The sequence below is a fragment of the Balaenoptera borealis genome (genome assembly GCF_965194805.1).
Source record: "Balaenoptera borealis genome assembly, chromosome: 8".
Taxonomy (NCBI): Eukaryota; Metazoa; Chordata; class Mammalia; order Artiodactyla; family Balaenopteridae; genus Balaenoptera; species Balaenoptera borealis.
Window position 1 is genome coordinate 70,091,043 of NC_138865.1, and position 16,690 is coordinate 70,107,732.

General features: G+C 39.7%; 1 long non-coding RNA gene across 1 annotated transcript in view; it reads right to left on the reverse strand.

Annotated features, from left to right (window-relative positions):
* LOC309634109 overlaps positions 1-16,690 on the reverse strand; it is a 334,079-nt gene that overhangs the window by 22,584 nt on the left and 294,805 nt on the right. The window lies entirely within an intron of this gene.

The window sequence follows — 16,690 nt, forward strand, 5'->3', positions numbered from 1 at the left end:
TTAAAAATAAGTATTTTCTTTTCTCACTTTAGCCATTTTTGGGGGGATCTTGTCCCTACCACTGTTGATTCTGAGCCCTAGTTCCATGTCTCCAAACTGTTTTCAAAATCATTCCACCTGGACATTCCACAGGCACTGCAAACTCAGTACGTCCAGAACTGAACATGCTTCTCTCTGCTTTCATGCTTATCCCTAGTCACTCCACAAAACCTGTGCTCTGCCCTATATGTTGTATGTTAATGAATTATAGACCCTTTCTCCAGTTTCCCAAGCCAATAGTCTGGAAGCCTTTGACTTCTTTCTCACATTCCAAACAATGTATTTTATTTATTCTTCTCTTTGCATATCTCTCATCTCTAATGGGACCACCAGTCTATTTGAGTAGGTCCATCAACTCCCTTAACCACTGCAATACAACTCTTGACATTTGCTCAGTTTCCAGAAATTCCCATTTCCAATCCCCCTTCTTTAGTAGCCCCAGAGTTCAAATACAAAAATTTGATTATGTTACTCCCTTGCTTACAATTGATCATCGGCCTCTCATGACTCACAACATACGCTTTAAAATCATCTGTCTACCTGGAAAATACCTATTCATGTTTCTTCTTCCTCTGGGAGGTTTTCCAGGACAGATTTAAATGCATTATCTTAATCTGCCATTCAACTTTGTGGATCACCCAGTTTAGCAAATCTCATTGTATTTGCTTGTTTGCAAGTCTGATTCTTTATTTGTTTAAATGCCTTGAGAGCAGGACCTTGCTTTCTCAACTTTGTATGCATAGCATGTAGTATACTAGTAAGCGCTCAATAAACATTTAGTGAATGAAGGAAATGTATATATTTTTGACAGGTATACCATTCAAAGAGCGGGAAAAAATTTGCCTATGGAATCTCAAAGCATGCCCTGACAAAATTATAATTAGGAATACCCACTTGGTTACACATACAACTTGAGACAGACTGGAATGTATTCTGACCACAATTTATGCTATAATAAGAATGTGTTTGCCAAACACTACTAGAATATGTATACATTTTTCAGAACTCTAGATCATGGTTGTGAATATCCTTGACCAGGAGGGTCTAACTACTTCAATGAATTAGCTGAATTAGGTGTTGGGAAAGGGATTGGATGAGGTCTGTGCATATGCTCTGCTGAGACATTCTCCTTCAAGAAGGTGGGTTTCAATGGATACAACCTAAATGTCCATGGACAGAGGAATGGATAAAGAAGATGTGGTACATATATACAATGGAATACTACTCAGCCATAAAAAAAGAACACAATAATGCCATTTGCAGCAACATGGATACAACCAGAGATTATCATACTAAGTGAAGTCAGTCAGAAAGAGAAAGACAAATACCATATGATATCACTTATATGTGGAATCTAAAATATGCCACAAATGAACCTATCTACAAAACAGAAACAGACTCACAGACATAGAGATCAGACTTGTGGTTGCCAAGGGGGAGAGGGGGAGGGAGAGGGATGGACTGGGAATTTGGGGTTGGTAGATGCAAACTATTACATTTAGCATGAATAAACAATAGGTCCTACTGTATAGCACAGGGAACTATATCTAATCTCTGGGGATAAACCATAATGGAAAAGAATATTTAAAAGAGAATGTCTATATGTATAAAACTTTGCTGTACAACAGAGATTGGCATAACACTGTAAATCAACTATACTTCAATAAAAAAAAAAAAAAAGAAGAAGATAGGTTTCAGAATTTCTGATAATAGACCCCTCAGCTCTCATGGACTCGTCAGACACTCATCTGAGATTCATCATATGACAAGGCCAAGGATACATGGGCCCCTTTAAACTATTACAGTCTTCTCCCCCTGCCCTCAGCGTATATGAACAAGGAATATTTTGTGGAGTATTGTTTTTCAAGGTGATCTGTCACACTTCTTCTATGAACTTTCTTTTTCATTTCTCTCACCCCAATAAGAGACCAATAGTCAGTCACTTCCGTATAATAATTGTCTCTTCCTCTCATGGGGAATATATATACAGAAAATATTATATATTGAGCAATCAAAAGTTGTTAAGATTTTGTTGTATTTATTTGTTTTTGTTTTTAGATTACACATATAAGTGAAAACAAACAGTATTTGTCTTTCTCTGTATGGCTTATTTCACTAAGAATAAGTGAAATAAGCATAAGCATAGCCTCCAGGTCCATCCATGTTGTTGCAATTGGCAAATTTTATTCTTTTTTTTCCCTGACTGAGTAATGTTCCATTGCATATATTTACCGTGTCTTCTTTATCCATTCATCTGTTAATGGACATTCAGGTTGCTTCCATACCCTGACTGTAACAAAACAGAAACAGACTCATGGCTACAGAGAGCCAACAAGTAACCAGTAGGGAGAGGGGTGAGGGGAAGGACAAGATAGGGGTGGGGGATTAAAAGGTACAGACTACTAGGTATAAAATAAATGAGACGCAAGGATGTAATGTACAGCACAGGGAATATAGCCAATATTTTATAATAACCTTAAATGGAGTATAATCTATAAAAATATTAAATCATCATGTTGTATACCTGAAACTAACATAACATTGTAAGTCAACTATACTTAAACAAGCAAACAAACAAACTGTGGTTTTGAACCCGCACGCTGAATGCAGACGTCTGGGCACTGACACCCATTTACAAACTGGGAAACCGGAGGCCAATCTCCTCTCCGTCTCTCATCCTTTGTATCCTATTTGACTCTGAGGTTTCTATTCCAGGAGAAAAGAACCTCTAACCTAATTTGGCTATGCAGGGTCTTTTAGCCTAATCCCATGGAAACACAGCTCTCACATAGTTTGTCACTTCAGTCAATATACAATTAACACACTATTAGAGGATTATTGGCTGATCTCTTCATCTTTGCCACATTCTTTTAAATTGATTTAATGGTGGATTAAGCTAGGCCTAGAGCATGATTTATTTATTTGACCTTTGTTCTGGCCTACATTAAAATTTATATTTTCATGGCCAGCCTGTATTTTAATCATTAAACTAATTTCCTCTCTTTTTAACCCTTGAAATAAAATACAATTATTCATTTTGAATCAAAAGAGAATCATAAAAAAAAGAGAGAGAGAGAGAGAGAGAGAGAGAGAGAGTCATGGGATAAAAGGATGTAAGCAGCAGGAAAAGAGGAAAGAAAGCAGATTGTCAATGGCTCAAAGTGAAAATTGTGCATTATGGCAACTAGTGCTCATGGGTTGAGACTAAAATTTCCTTTTTTAAGTTTTAAAAAGATGCTCGCCTTTCTGGCTAATTAGTGCTATGAAGAATCAGTACTACAACTGGCAAGACCAAATAAGGTATGCCTTTTTACCTGCTTTACAAGGTTGTTGTAAAAATTAAATGTGGTAACATATATGAAAGCAATTTGCCAATTATAAAGTTCTCCATGAACATGTAGTATTACCTGAGCAGCCATTTCTTAGGGACCATCAACCTTTGGGTCACTAATTTCCATTGTAGCTACATGGGCTTTCAGCCAATGACTTTCGGGGAGCACTGGCCTTGATGGCACTGCAGAGTTTGCTCCCATAAGAATACCAAATATACCACCTGCAGAGTATTTTATTTGCTTTAAAGGCCAAGGATCTTTTTCTTATTTAAAAAAATGCAAAAGACGTTCTGTTTTTGAAACAATAAGTGGCACTGACATCTCTCAAGATTGAAAGCTCTATTGTCTCATTTTAAGCACCCCCTTATTATTAGGAAAGGATGTTGTTGGCAAGAATGAATAATCAGGTAACTCTTTGTGGGCACATTTTATTCAGGTCCCAAGGGGAACGTGCAATTGTAACATCTCCTTGGATTATTTCACAAACATATGGCAAATGCAGCACCTGAGCCAGATGTACGAGCATATTATACTAGGTCTGTTTTAACTTAAAACTGTGAAATACATCAGATGGTGAAGTTATTTTGGTCATGAACATCCATCATGGAAATAGTATAGAGGCATCTTTTTTTTATTGTCCATTTTACTTGGACTGGAAATAATCAAGAACAAAATAGCTTGGAAATCATCTCCTGCAGTGGAAGATTCCAGGTAAAGTTCAAGACCTAATGAAGTATATGGTCTGGATTTAAATGGGTCTCAGACATCTCCATATAGTTTAGTAATGCCTATTACAAATATTCACTGCTGGCTGATCTGGAATCTCAACTCAACAATGATTATTTTCAATTCTCTTTTTCTCATCTTGTGTTTTCACTCCTCTGGAGGTGCATATGGGAAGATTAATATGGAATTTTTAAAAATAACGAGAATACATTCTCTACCGATTCAGTAGGGAGTTTTTGTGTTTTTCTTTTAGCCTATTTTATTATAACAACACTGGTTGTTTATTTTACTAAAGAGTCATCATCTGGTATTGGCTTCTTGGAATCATAGTTATCTAAGCAGAAATGCCCATCCCATTTGCTGGTGGGAACACCACATTTCAGAATGAATAATTTTTAATCTGAGTTACTTATGTTTCAGAATTAAAAGATATATATGTCATTGGACTCCCAAATGTACAGTGTTGTGCTTGGTCTGATGGGAAAATAAAGAACACATAGGCGTGGGCAACTATATTTTCCCTTCAGTACATACATGCAAATTCCATTAACATTAATGAGCGCTCTGCATGTGTACTGAAGAGGATGTGAACCAAGTCACAGTGGAATCTATTACTTTTTTTTTTTTTTAAGACTTGCATCATATTCCTGAGCTTTTCCTGAGAAAGAGAAATACACAGTGCTGAGACAATGTAAACAGTATGGTGACAGTGGCACCAGGGAAAACGTACTTACTTTTTATAGCCAGTATGGCATAGAGCAGAGATTTTGAGGTTGAATTACCACAGCTGGCAAATGTTGAAGCTGACAATAGAGGTCCACAGAGTCTTGGATATTCTGCCTTTGTGTTGCATCAAAATAAGGAAACAAAATATTTATGAACTTAATTCTGCCTCTCAATTCTTTCCCTCTTTGAAATGGCAATTCTCCGCGTGATAATATGTAGAGAGATGCAGTTCAGATGTGTTCCTAGCCAATGTGATATTCCATAAATGTGGTGCACCTGTGTTTTCTTGGTCACCCTGCTGCCACTGGGGTACCTTAAAGCATTCTCTCTCAAATAAGTAAGAGGCGGGGGTGGAAGTGTGGCGAGAGGGGTTATGGTCTCCCCTCTCCTCTTTTTTTCTAATTTCTTCTCATTTTGAAAGCCTTGGAACATATGTTTAATTTCAGGTTAAGATGTCAGGTTTATCCCAGTCCAGAGATGTTGACAAATCCCCATATGGGCCTGTGGTGGCTCTGTATGCCCTCATATTCTACCTGTCTCACAGGGATGCAGCTATATTTATAATACACACTTCTAATATTGCAGAACTGCTAGGGTCAAGGCATTCTGAGCCTCACGTATCAGCCAAACAACCCCACAAAACTGAGCTTCATGCAGAGGCCCCCTTCGTAAGGTTGCTAACCCAACATCCTCTCTCCAGGACCAAGAGGGACACTAGTGTATGAATGACCCTCTGCCTAGCAAGCCCAACTCTCTGATTAGTCTGAGAAATGGACTTTTAGTGCTGGGAGAAACCACAACAAGCAAAACAAGATGACTGGCCATGAAGACAGACAACCAACCAGAAATACCGATTCTGTGCCCTTACCTTCCTTTCCCCCCTGAAGATTTAGACTTGTGACAGTAAAAGCAATAATGTTCTGACCTTAAAGGGCTGAGGTTGTGTTGCCACTGGCTGTTGAAAGAATCATTCCTCAGCAGCAGCAGGACCACTGGCCCCAGCGGCAGCCGCAGTGGCGGCAACCACAAAAACTGGAGTTCAGTCATACTGGCATCGGATTCTGGAAAGGGGAGGGCAGGGAAGGAGGGAGTCTATTGGCCTAAAAAGCTGAAACATCTGCTGGAGTTATTAACAGCTTTTTGGCTGAGTTCAGCAGCAGGGCACCTTGTGGTTGATAGATTCTTCTCTCAGCAATTCAAAACAATGCAGTTAAAGCAAATTTCTCATTTTCAGAGCGCAGCTTAATGAGGCATACAGTATTTTAAAAATAGTCACACTTAAAATGGTCAATAGTGGTGACTGCAGTCAGTGGTTACCATCGGTCCTCCGTGGCATTGTTAACTTTGCCAGGGTGATGGCATAACATGGATTTTTCCAAAGACCACGTAGCTCATGGTTAACTCACTTTGGAGCAATTTACATTATTTATGAAGTTTATGCAGATTATCCTACAGTGTAAATATTGGCAAACTGGATCAAAATCACTTAGAGGGCTTGTGGCTCTCCCTTCCCAAAAGTGTGCATTAAACCTTTTTAGGCTCAGAAGTCCAATTCCAGGAAAGGTTCTGAGGGGCCAGATTTTGAAGCTGAAGTAAAACTGAAGATGTGGAAACAGCTTGGGCTGGAAGAGCCCTGGGTTGGAAGGCAGGGGCCGAGGGTTCTAGCCCTAGTCCTTGTTCTAAGTGGCCGTGTGAGTCACTGGGGGTCATTTCATCTTTCTGCCCCCATTTCTTCCTGAACAAAATGATGGAGTCTATTAAGCCTATTTGTATGTCTCCAAATGTTTCCATCCAGTTCTGCCATCCCGGGAACGGTGGCATTCAAATCCAATTTGAAAGTGTTCCTCTTATGAAATTCCTGAATTGTGACGAAGTTGAGACTGTTTGCCAATGCCTTTTTGCATTAGCACATGACACTCTGTGCAGTATTCGGGTGAGGGCATCAGACAAACAAACTGTAACATTAAATAGCTCTGTCAGTCACTTCAAGTGAATACACCATATGTTGTAACAGATGCGGGCAAAGTACAACCAGGCCCAGCTGGATTTCCTAGCCTGTTAGCTTATCTGGCCAGATGACAGTGTCCAGCCCAAGAAAGGGTCACGCACAACCTTGGGTCCTAGTCACCCAGCCTGCTAACTTTGGCAGAAGGAAGGGGGCGATGAGGGAGAGACAAGGCTGACCACTGGTGGGAGAACATCTGTGATGATGCTGAAGTCTGCCCTAGCCCTCTTTCATCATTTGCCCCTGTGGCCAGCACAGGATAGGAGAGAGAAATTGGCCAAGTCACTGTTTCCTTCAGCATACTTATGATCTGACCCTTCATTGCAGAGGGGAATGAAGAAAGGACTGCACCCGCCCCACCCCGCCCCTTCCTGCATTCTGATCCAGGAATCTCTAGGGACAGAGACAGTATTTTTATCCATCCAAGAATTATCCTGGTTGATTCTAAGATACATATATACCCTGACAGGCAAGGGTCTCATGAATGTGCGGGTGCTTCTAGCCTCTGTAACCAGCTTCTGTCATTGAGGCTGAGGGCACGTGGTCCAACTCTAATAGGTTTGTCTGGTCCACAACCTCAGGTTTCATCCAAGCCTGCTGAGAGCATGGTCCAAGTAAAGTGAGTGAAAACAAACAGAAGCCTTTCCACACTGCCCAGCAGGGTTCACACGGCGAGGTCCTTGGTTCCTGACTAAACTTAAAGGAAAACCTTCCCAGTGTCCAGGGCCCTGTGTCCTGCAGATGAAGGAGAAGAGTACCCTCAAATTCTCTGCTGCAGAACCCACTTGGGCAGTACCAGCCTTGACTTTTAGGTGGAACAGTGTACCTATAAAAGGAAACCTCATACCTCTGCAGAGAGAAAGGATAGCTGGGAGATGTTTCTGATGGAAACTTGGGGCCTTTGTTGCCATTGAAAACCCAGCTGATGTCATGCCTCATTCCCGGGGGGACCAGCCGACATGCTTTTCTGAGGCTGGCTGTTGCCAGAGGAGGCTTGCCCATTGATAAACCACCAGCACCTAGCACCTTCTGTGGCCAGCTCCAAGCACCTTGCTGAAAGCCTCTGTTCTGGGGGAGAGCAATCCCAGGTCAGACCCCTAGACTCTCACAGGGGCATCTTACGTGCCCCGTGGCTCTGTGGCACAGGTGCCCCACCGTGTTCCTGTGTCACGTGGACCCTGTCACCTTGTGCAGTACTAAGGGGGCTGCCTGTGGGTCTGACACAGGGGATGCTGGCCCAGGCAGTTCTGTGTGAGCAGAGCATATGTCCCCCAAGCTCCTGTGTGAAGCTTGGAGAGTTCATACCTGAACTCTTCTATCGAGAGACAGATGAGATGGGGAAGGAAGATCCAGCCACTGCTGAAAAGACAGTGACCAAGGTTTCGGGGTAAATGGGATGCCCAGCTCCTGAATCCAGTGCTAGTGAACTTGGGGGTCACAGACTCTCTGAAGGCCCACACATCCCATGCGGCTTGTTCAGTAGTTCCCTACTGAAGCCTGGGGACTTGAGTTGGGACAGGAGACTGTCTGCAGCTCCCACCCAACAGGCTGTCAAATGGGTTCCCACAGCTACAGGGTGGCCTTACGCTGGCCTTTCACAGACTCTTAAAGAGAACAATGAAATAAGGTTGATGGGAAATAAATAACAATGGATTATTCCCCTCCCACACATACCAACAGATCTATGCAAAGGCAAGTGTAGACATGCCCTCATATCTCGTATCACCTAGAGCATGGTTGTTGATTGGCTGGAAAATATGTGTGTGTGTGAGTTTTAAGCACAGTATCACCTGTCATGTCAGGGCATGCGTAAGACCCAATAGCAAATATTTTTTGTATTGCTGAATAAAAAGTGGTAGTATCCTACTTGAACACTGCCATACTTGACAATTGTCATATTAAAACAATTCTAATTCAGACTCAAAGGGCATGTGTATTGTTTAGTAAAATTAAGAAAGAGAAATTAGGAAATCCACGGGCTGTCTTTATTTTGGTCTCTAAGCTAATAGTTAATTTTGAGTAAGTTGCACAACCTGTACATAATAATTTGCCTTTTCCCAAAATAAAGTCAGACTAAGTATCGTTATCACTTATTGGTAAAATATAAGGCATCATACTTTTAGAGAATGACTGTGGAAATTTAGGGGTTTAATAATAATTGAATTACAACCTAATATCTTACAATTGGTAGAATTGTTCTTCTATAATCTGAAATAAATCTTGTAATGATTTGTTACTTAAATGAAGGGTGTTTCTTTTAGTGGTGCTACACAGATGAAAGAGAAAGGAGATAATGCAATCTCAGTATTCCACAGCAAAGCAACTATATCCTCATAGCATCCAAAGGACAATAGGGGTCACCAGGTCTAATCTCAGTGTTAAATGAAGAGAGAGGCTTAGAGAGGTTGAGCACTTGTCCATGGCTACACAGGGAAGTTTCTTTACAGCATACTCCATTTCTCAGTATAGCTGTAATGACAAAACCAAGCTCCCTTACAAGATACATTATCAAAGATAGAGTAAGTAATCTAAGATAGGACTCTAATCACATTCTCTTTCTCTTTCACATATTCCCAATACCTTTCTTTTACAGAAGAGTATCTACTCTATGGTCCAAAAGGAGTGAAAAATTTTGCTCCTAAAATCCTCCAGTGGAAAGTCTGTATTGATATCTAAGACTGACCTTTATCAATTCACCAGTGAATAAATAAGTATTTTGATGTACTGAAATACATAAGAATATAAGTTAGCACCAACTGTGAGGAAGGGATTCTGGGGAAGAGATACCAATATTGTTGAGTACTCTTTATGTTCCAGACACCTTGCTATGAGGATTCTAAAGTATTTGATTTATTTTAATATCTTCACCCTGTAAAGTAGGTACTCTTACAGATAAAGACACTGGGGCCCAGAGAGGGGAAGAACATTCCCTAATGTTACTTACGTGGTAAAGGCAGGCTTTAATTTCAGGCTACCCTAATCTGACCTCTTTATTTACCCATATGTGCAACATATATGCAGACGGATGTACGTTCAAAGGAACACGCATAGTAAGTGATGGGCATTACAGATAATACCCATCATGACACTTCAGAGGAGAGATCATTGATACCCCCCAGAATGAATCAATGATGAATCCCGTCAATTAGAGTGGTCAGGAAACAGGCTGCACTGAGAGTGGGATGAAATATGTCTTGAGGAATGGGCAGGTTTTGATAGGTAGATATGATAGGGAAAGACATTTTATTTTGGGAAAATAGATCCTAGCAGGGGATGCATAGTAAAGAGGCATGAGTAGATCGTCTTGGCTAAAAAGCAGGGTTTCTTTTGGGAAGTCATGAAACAAGATCAGAAGAAGCTTGGGTTTGGACTCTTAAAAAATTCAATGCCAGGGTAAAGGGTTTGGATTTAATACTTTTGGTAAGGGTAGACTGGAAAAAAAAAAAAGTTACTTGGAGATAGATTAGAGAACCAGAGGAAGGAGACAGGGAGAGTTTTTCGGATTTCACTATGATCGTCCAGGCGGTGGTAATGCTGATGGTAGTGATATAATGAAAATGGACGAAAAGGAACTTACAAGATAAAGTAAGCACTGTTCCAAGGAGATGTGGTGACATTGTAAATCATTTCAGATATTATTCCAGGTGGAAGGACCTGGAATAATAAAGGTTGTCCAATTTGTTTTGCTTAGATTCACTTGTTGACTGCTCAGTTGTCAAACGCTTGCTGTACACTTGCTTCTGTTCTGTTCTCTGGAGATATAACAAGTGAACCAGATAGCTTTACGCTGTGCTGCTAGGGGACTTACCTTCTAGTGGATGATCCGGGGGCTGTGGCTTAGGTTGATAGGAGTCGGAGGGGGGGGAACCTCACAAGGGAGAATCGGTTTTGTTAAGAAGATAATTAGTTGGAGGTGAGATTAAGGTAGCCCAGGTTAAAATGTAGATGAGGCAGGTGATAATAAAGAAATATCTTAGTAGGGAGATCAGAGTTAGAAAGAGAAATGAGAAAGCCCTATAGGAGAAGTAATCAGGTATCAAATCATTTCCAAATTATGAACTGCTCTCTTCACAATGACCATATACATGCCCTCTGAGTCTGCTGTTATCATTAGTTTTATCCCATTTTCTGAACCCACATTTCTTTCGTGTGCTTTTTGGTGTCACTAAATTTTTGATTATCAAGGAAATGTAAGATTTGAATAATTCTATTCGTTTGTAGCACAGAAAGATATCCAACTATGTTTGACTGCTTTAGGAGAGTTATGAAATATTTTTATTCCATGAAATTCTTTAGGGCAGTGATTCTCAAAATTTAATGTGCACATAAATGACCTTTGGATCATGTTAAAATGCAGCTTCAGATTCTGTATATCTGGGATGGGGCCTGCAGTTCTGCAGTTCTAAATTCCTAGGTGCGGCTGCTACTCGTGGTGCTCAGATCTAACCTTGAAGGCCTGGCATCATTGTTTTATTAAATCTCGCATTGCCCTCTGCCTTGCTAATATTGAAGACTACAGTTTGCATCTTGTAGGTATAAACATATTAGGACAAAGATGATAAAAACATAGGACTTAAACTTTGTGGGAGAAAAGGCATGTACAGATTTTGCTATATAGCCAAGAATAAGAGATCAATGACCAAAAAGAAGGGCAGACATGTTACAGGAAATGACTTCCAAATTGGGTGGTCCAAGAAAGTTTCACAGAAAAGAATGCTTTTGAGCAGTTCAGGATTATGGAGGAATAGAAGGAGAGGAAAAAAATAATCAGAGTTAGAAGATAACATCAGTGCCATATCATTTTGCTTATTATAGATTTGTAACACATTTCAATACCTTAATGCAAAGCCACCCCTCATTATTCTGATCTCTCAAAATATTTTGTTTGTTGTTTTGTTTTGATTTTATGTGAGCCTTAGATCATCATTAAGTTTCAAGAAAAAATGTATTGAGAATGATCGAATTTCATTAAGTTTAAGGATTATTTGAGGAGGTATTGCCATTTCTCTAATGTTAAGTCTTTCTGTTGTTATGTTTCTCCATTTATTATAGTCATTATGCTTTTCAGTAGAAGTTTACAGTTTTCTGGAAATAGTTTCCTTTTTGAGTGGATTTTTTCTTAGCTATTATATGTATATTTTGCTTACTGTTATTAATGATTTGGAGACTCTTACTTTTGCATGCCTAGTATTACCTTTGCTTTTGGGAAAAATACCCTCTAGTTAGGAACTATCTTTTCTTCAACTTGTATCTCCAAGCATTATAACTACTACAGTTTATTTCCCTATTACAGGGAATCAGTGATTTCTGATACACAGGAAAAACTCCTGGAGTTTGTATACTTAACATGTACATTTATTTCATATATAATAAGCTTACTAAGCTTTATTACTTTCAAAAGATTCTTTTGAGTTTTTCACATAAATAATGATATCTTAAGTTTGCCATAATAAATTTCTCATTCATACTTCATTTATTTTTCTTACCTAATTGCATTGGCTAGAACTGCATATAATGCTTGATCAAAATATTAATGTGAATACATTTGTCTTCTGTTTTGTTTTGTCTTCTGTGGTTTTATATCTAGATCAATGTTAATAAGTCATTATTTTATCTTCTCTATCAAGTTAGTTTGATATTTGTGTTCAATTTTGATTAAAAAAACAATAATTCTGGATCACAATTGGTCCTTGATGACTCAACTTTTCGAGTCCTGAGTTCTAGTTTTGCTTCTTCTCTTGAATCTTTCAGGACAGACATATGGGTGGCATTTTAATTTTAGCCCTCAGATTTCTGAGATTTTTATACACACATTAAAAAATGTGTTAAGGTAAAAAATTATTGGGTCACAACTTTTTCTTATAAAAAATCTTTAAATAGTTGCTCCACTGATGCTGCCCTTTACAGCAGTATGAGTTTGGGATGAGTTTGTTTTTTTGTAGAATAATCATTTCCCCCCTACCTGAATGGCAGAGAGATTTAGTGCCATCTCTCTCTGGTCTCAAATCAAAAGATGTCCAGAAAAGGACACATTAGCTAAGCTGCAGTTAGGTCCTCAGGCCTGGGCACTTCCATGGAACTTGGTGTGATGATACATTGCATTATCCAGGTAGCTCCTGCTTTCCCCAAGCATGCTTGGGTGTTGGTATGTTTATAGAAACAGATAGGGACCTAAAAGTCTGCCTGGTGGTGGGTAAGATAAAGGGAAGAGGCGCAATCTGAGCTATACCTTGAGATATGATAAGTTTGCCAGGCCAAGGAATGGTAGATGGAAACAATTCACTCAAAGAAACAGCATGAGTGCATAGCACAGAGATGGAAAAGCAGGCCGTTTCACATAAGTAATCCAGAGGGTACATGGAGGGAAAAGCTGGAGCTGAGGCTGGCAAGTAGGATGGGCCAGTTGCAGCAATATCTTAAGAAAAATGGGTGTTATTCTGAGGAAACCAAACCAAATGAGGACTCATTCAAACTGAAAAAGTATCATCAGCCTGTGCTTCAGATTTATTACACTGGTGGTCCACACAGAATTTGAGGGCAGGCCATTTGGAAGCCTAGATGAGAAATGAAGATCTGGAGTTGGGCAATGGAAATGGATCAGAGACAAATGAAGAACATGTTTTGGTGTTTGAATTGACAAGAGATGTAAGAAATGTGGAGGCCGAGTGAGACAGAGGAACCAAGATGACTCCTGTTTTTCAGGAGTATACAGAAGCTGTCCAGGAGACAGTTGTAAATAGGAAGTCTCCAGGTTAGGAGAAAACTCTGGGCTGGTGAAATAGAACTGGGCACGTGTAAATGGGAGACAGTGAGGTTATTCAGAGAGATTATGAAAGGTGGAGCAAGAAGTGAAAGTTGAGGCCAAACGCCACAAAGAAATTGGATGAGTCAAGGGCTGAGAACATGCTTAGGATGTGCAAGATAAGAAATTATTAGCGACCACTGTTTGCGGACTTCCAGTTCAGTTGGAGTAGAAGCCAAGTAACAAGGATTTTGGGAGAAATTAGGAAAAAGGCCTTGTGTTCTTCTAGAAGCCAGAGGCAAAGGGAAAAGAGAAGTGTGTAGGTAGCTGATGTAGAGTTAGGAATTTTGTTTGCTTGATTATTAAGGATGGAACTGAGGAAGCAAGTCCTCAAATTAAGTTGGGCTTATCCTGAATCTCCAAGTTATTTTTTATTGTATTTCCTTAACTGAACCATAGGATCTGCCTACATTTCTACTAATTTATCTTTTATCTTCTAAATATTTACATTTTTTCCAGAAAGTTGTTCAATTGTATTTTAACACTTTCCATCTTACTGATCCTACTTGATAGGGAAAACCAGAATTTCACTGAAATCAGTAACCTAGAATTGGAAGACATCTTGGATCAATTTGTCTAAACTACTCTCCCAAAGTTGTAATTCCCTTTCAGTATCCTTAACATATTTCTAGTGATAGTAAACTGCTACTTCAAAGGGAAGCCAATCACTTTGGTTGGACATACCATATCTAACAGCATGTCTGTGTAAATTCAGCTGGGATATGTTTAGCTGCAAGCAATAGATGATTCCAGTTCAAAACTGTTTCAACAAAGATGAAAATATATTATTTCATCTAATAAGAAGTTCTCAAGTAGGCAAGTTTCAGAGTTTGTAAAATCAGTGTTTCAACACAATATCAAAACCCCAGATTTTTCCATCTTTTTATTCTTGTATCCTTAGTGTATCAGCTTAGCCACCCTCATCGTCACAAGATAGCTGCCAGTACTCTGGGCATCACGTGCAATCATTAGACGTCTAGCAGAATGAAACAGCACATACCCTGTTTAATATTTTTTTGTTGTTATTGAGGATACCTTTTTCAAAAGCCCTCAGGAGACTTCCACCTCAGCATCACATAATAGCAAAGAATGTGGACAAGGAGCTACATGGCCTGGGTTTGTATTCTAGTTCTTATTTCATACTTCCTTAGGCAAGTACTTTTAGCCTCTCTAGCTCTCAGTTTTCTGAGCTGCAAAAGTTACTCACAAAACCTACCTCGTAGGGTTGTTGTTGGAATTAGCATTAATATATATAAAGTACTTGGAAAAGTGCCTGGCGTGCAATAAGTGCTCAATAAGTGTTCATTATTATGCATTCAACAATCCTAATTGAGCTACATGCCCATCCCTTAATTAGTCACTGGAAAAGGAATGGAGTTACTATGATTGGCTTTGAAAGCTTAATATTTATCCTTGAAATGTGGGCTAAAGATGTGCATCTATATACAGATATATGAATAAAACTTGGGCTCTATTGACAGGGAAAGGAGAAGATGGCTCTTGGGGAGGCAACCAGTAGTGTTGACCACACAATGCACAACTTGCTATTTGCTTTCATTCCATTCATTATCAGTTTGCAGACTTTGGTAATGTTGGGAAAAGGAATTGGAGGGAAAGACAATATCATGCTGAATATATATTAGTGATATACTGAAATACACACATTCTGAGTAGATTCATGCTTGAATCCTACTAAGTGAAACCTGAAAATATATATTTAAAATACCTAACGATTAGTTACAACATCATCCCAAACAGCAGTTTAAAAGAACTTATATTTTTACATCAATTTGCAAAGCTGTATTTATCTACCTTTTCTCATTTAATTCTCACAGCAACCAGGTGATGTATGAAGGATCGGTACAATCACCATCTTGCAGACGATGAAATTGAGGCTCTTTGAAATCTACTGGGGGACTTCCCTGGTGGCACAGTGGTTAAGACTCCCTGCTCCCAATGCAGGGGGTCTGGGTTCTGTCCCTGGTCAGGGAACTAGATCCCACAGGTATGCTGCAACTAAAAGTTCGCATGCCACAACTAAGGAGCCCGCGTGCTGCAGCTAAGGAGCCTGTGAGCCACAATTAAGGAGCCGGCAAGCTGCAACTAAAGAACCCATGAGCCACAACTAAAGAGCCCACCTGCCACAACTAAGACCTGGTGCAACCAAATAAATAAATAAAATATTTAAAAAAAGAAATAAAAACTTTTTAAAAAAGTAAGAATTTAGAAACCTAGTGGGAGGTTTTTTTAAATAAATTTATTTATTTATTTATTTTTGGCTGCATTGGGTCTTCATTGCTGTGTGCAGGCTTTCTCTAGTGTGGTGAGCGGGGGCTACTCTTCGTTGCGGTGCGCGGGCTTCTCATTGCGGTGGCTTCTCTTGTTGTGGAGCACGGGCCTCTAGGCGTGCGGGCTTCAGTAGTTGTGGCTTGCGGGCTCTAGAGCGCAGGCTCAGTAGTTGTGGCGCACGGGCTTAGTCGCTCTGCGGCATGTGGGATCTTCCCGGACCGGGGCTTGAACCCGTGTCCCCTGCATTGGCAGGCGGATTCTTAACCACTGTGCCATCAGTGAAGTCCTAGTGGGAACTCTGGATACAGAGGTAAGAAGTAGCAGAATTCACACTTAAATTCCGATCACCCATGTCCTAGTAAGAAGTCTTTCTCCTCTATCAGTGCCTTTCTTATACAATAAAGACATTGTGAAATGCTCTCTTCAGTCACAATTAGCAGTGGCTCACTCTAAACTTACAGCCAAAAATTAAATATAATATGCCAAGTATATGCCAGAATATGTGAGCATGGAGCTGGCCATGACACTTTTAGCACCATTTATTCTCAGAGACGTGAACACACATATTTACGTGTCACTATTCTATGGAGGGTTATCTGGAATCTTTTATTATTATGAACATTCTTTCTTCAAGTGCTCAGTGTTAATTGCTAACTTCTAATTTTTTAAAAATCCAAAATTGGCACTGGGCTGTTTGGAAATCTGACTGCAGAGAATATGATCTATGAGAAAGCTTTTCACAAAAAGAACTGATCACCTAAGAAAACAGTT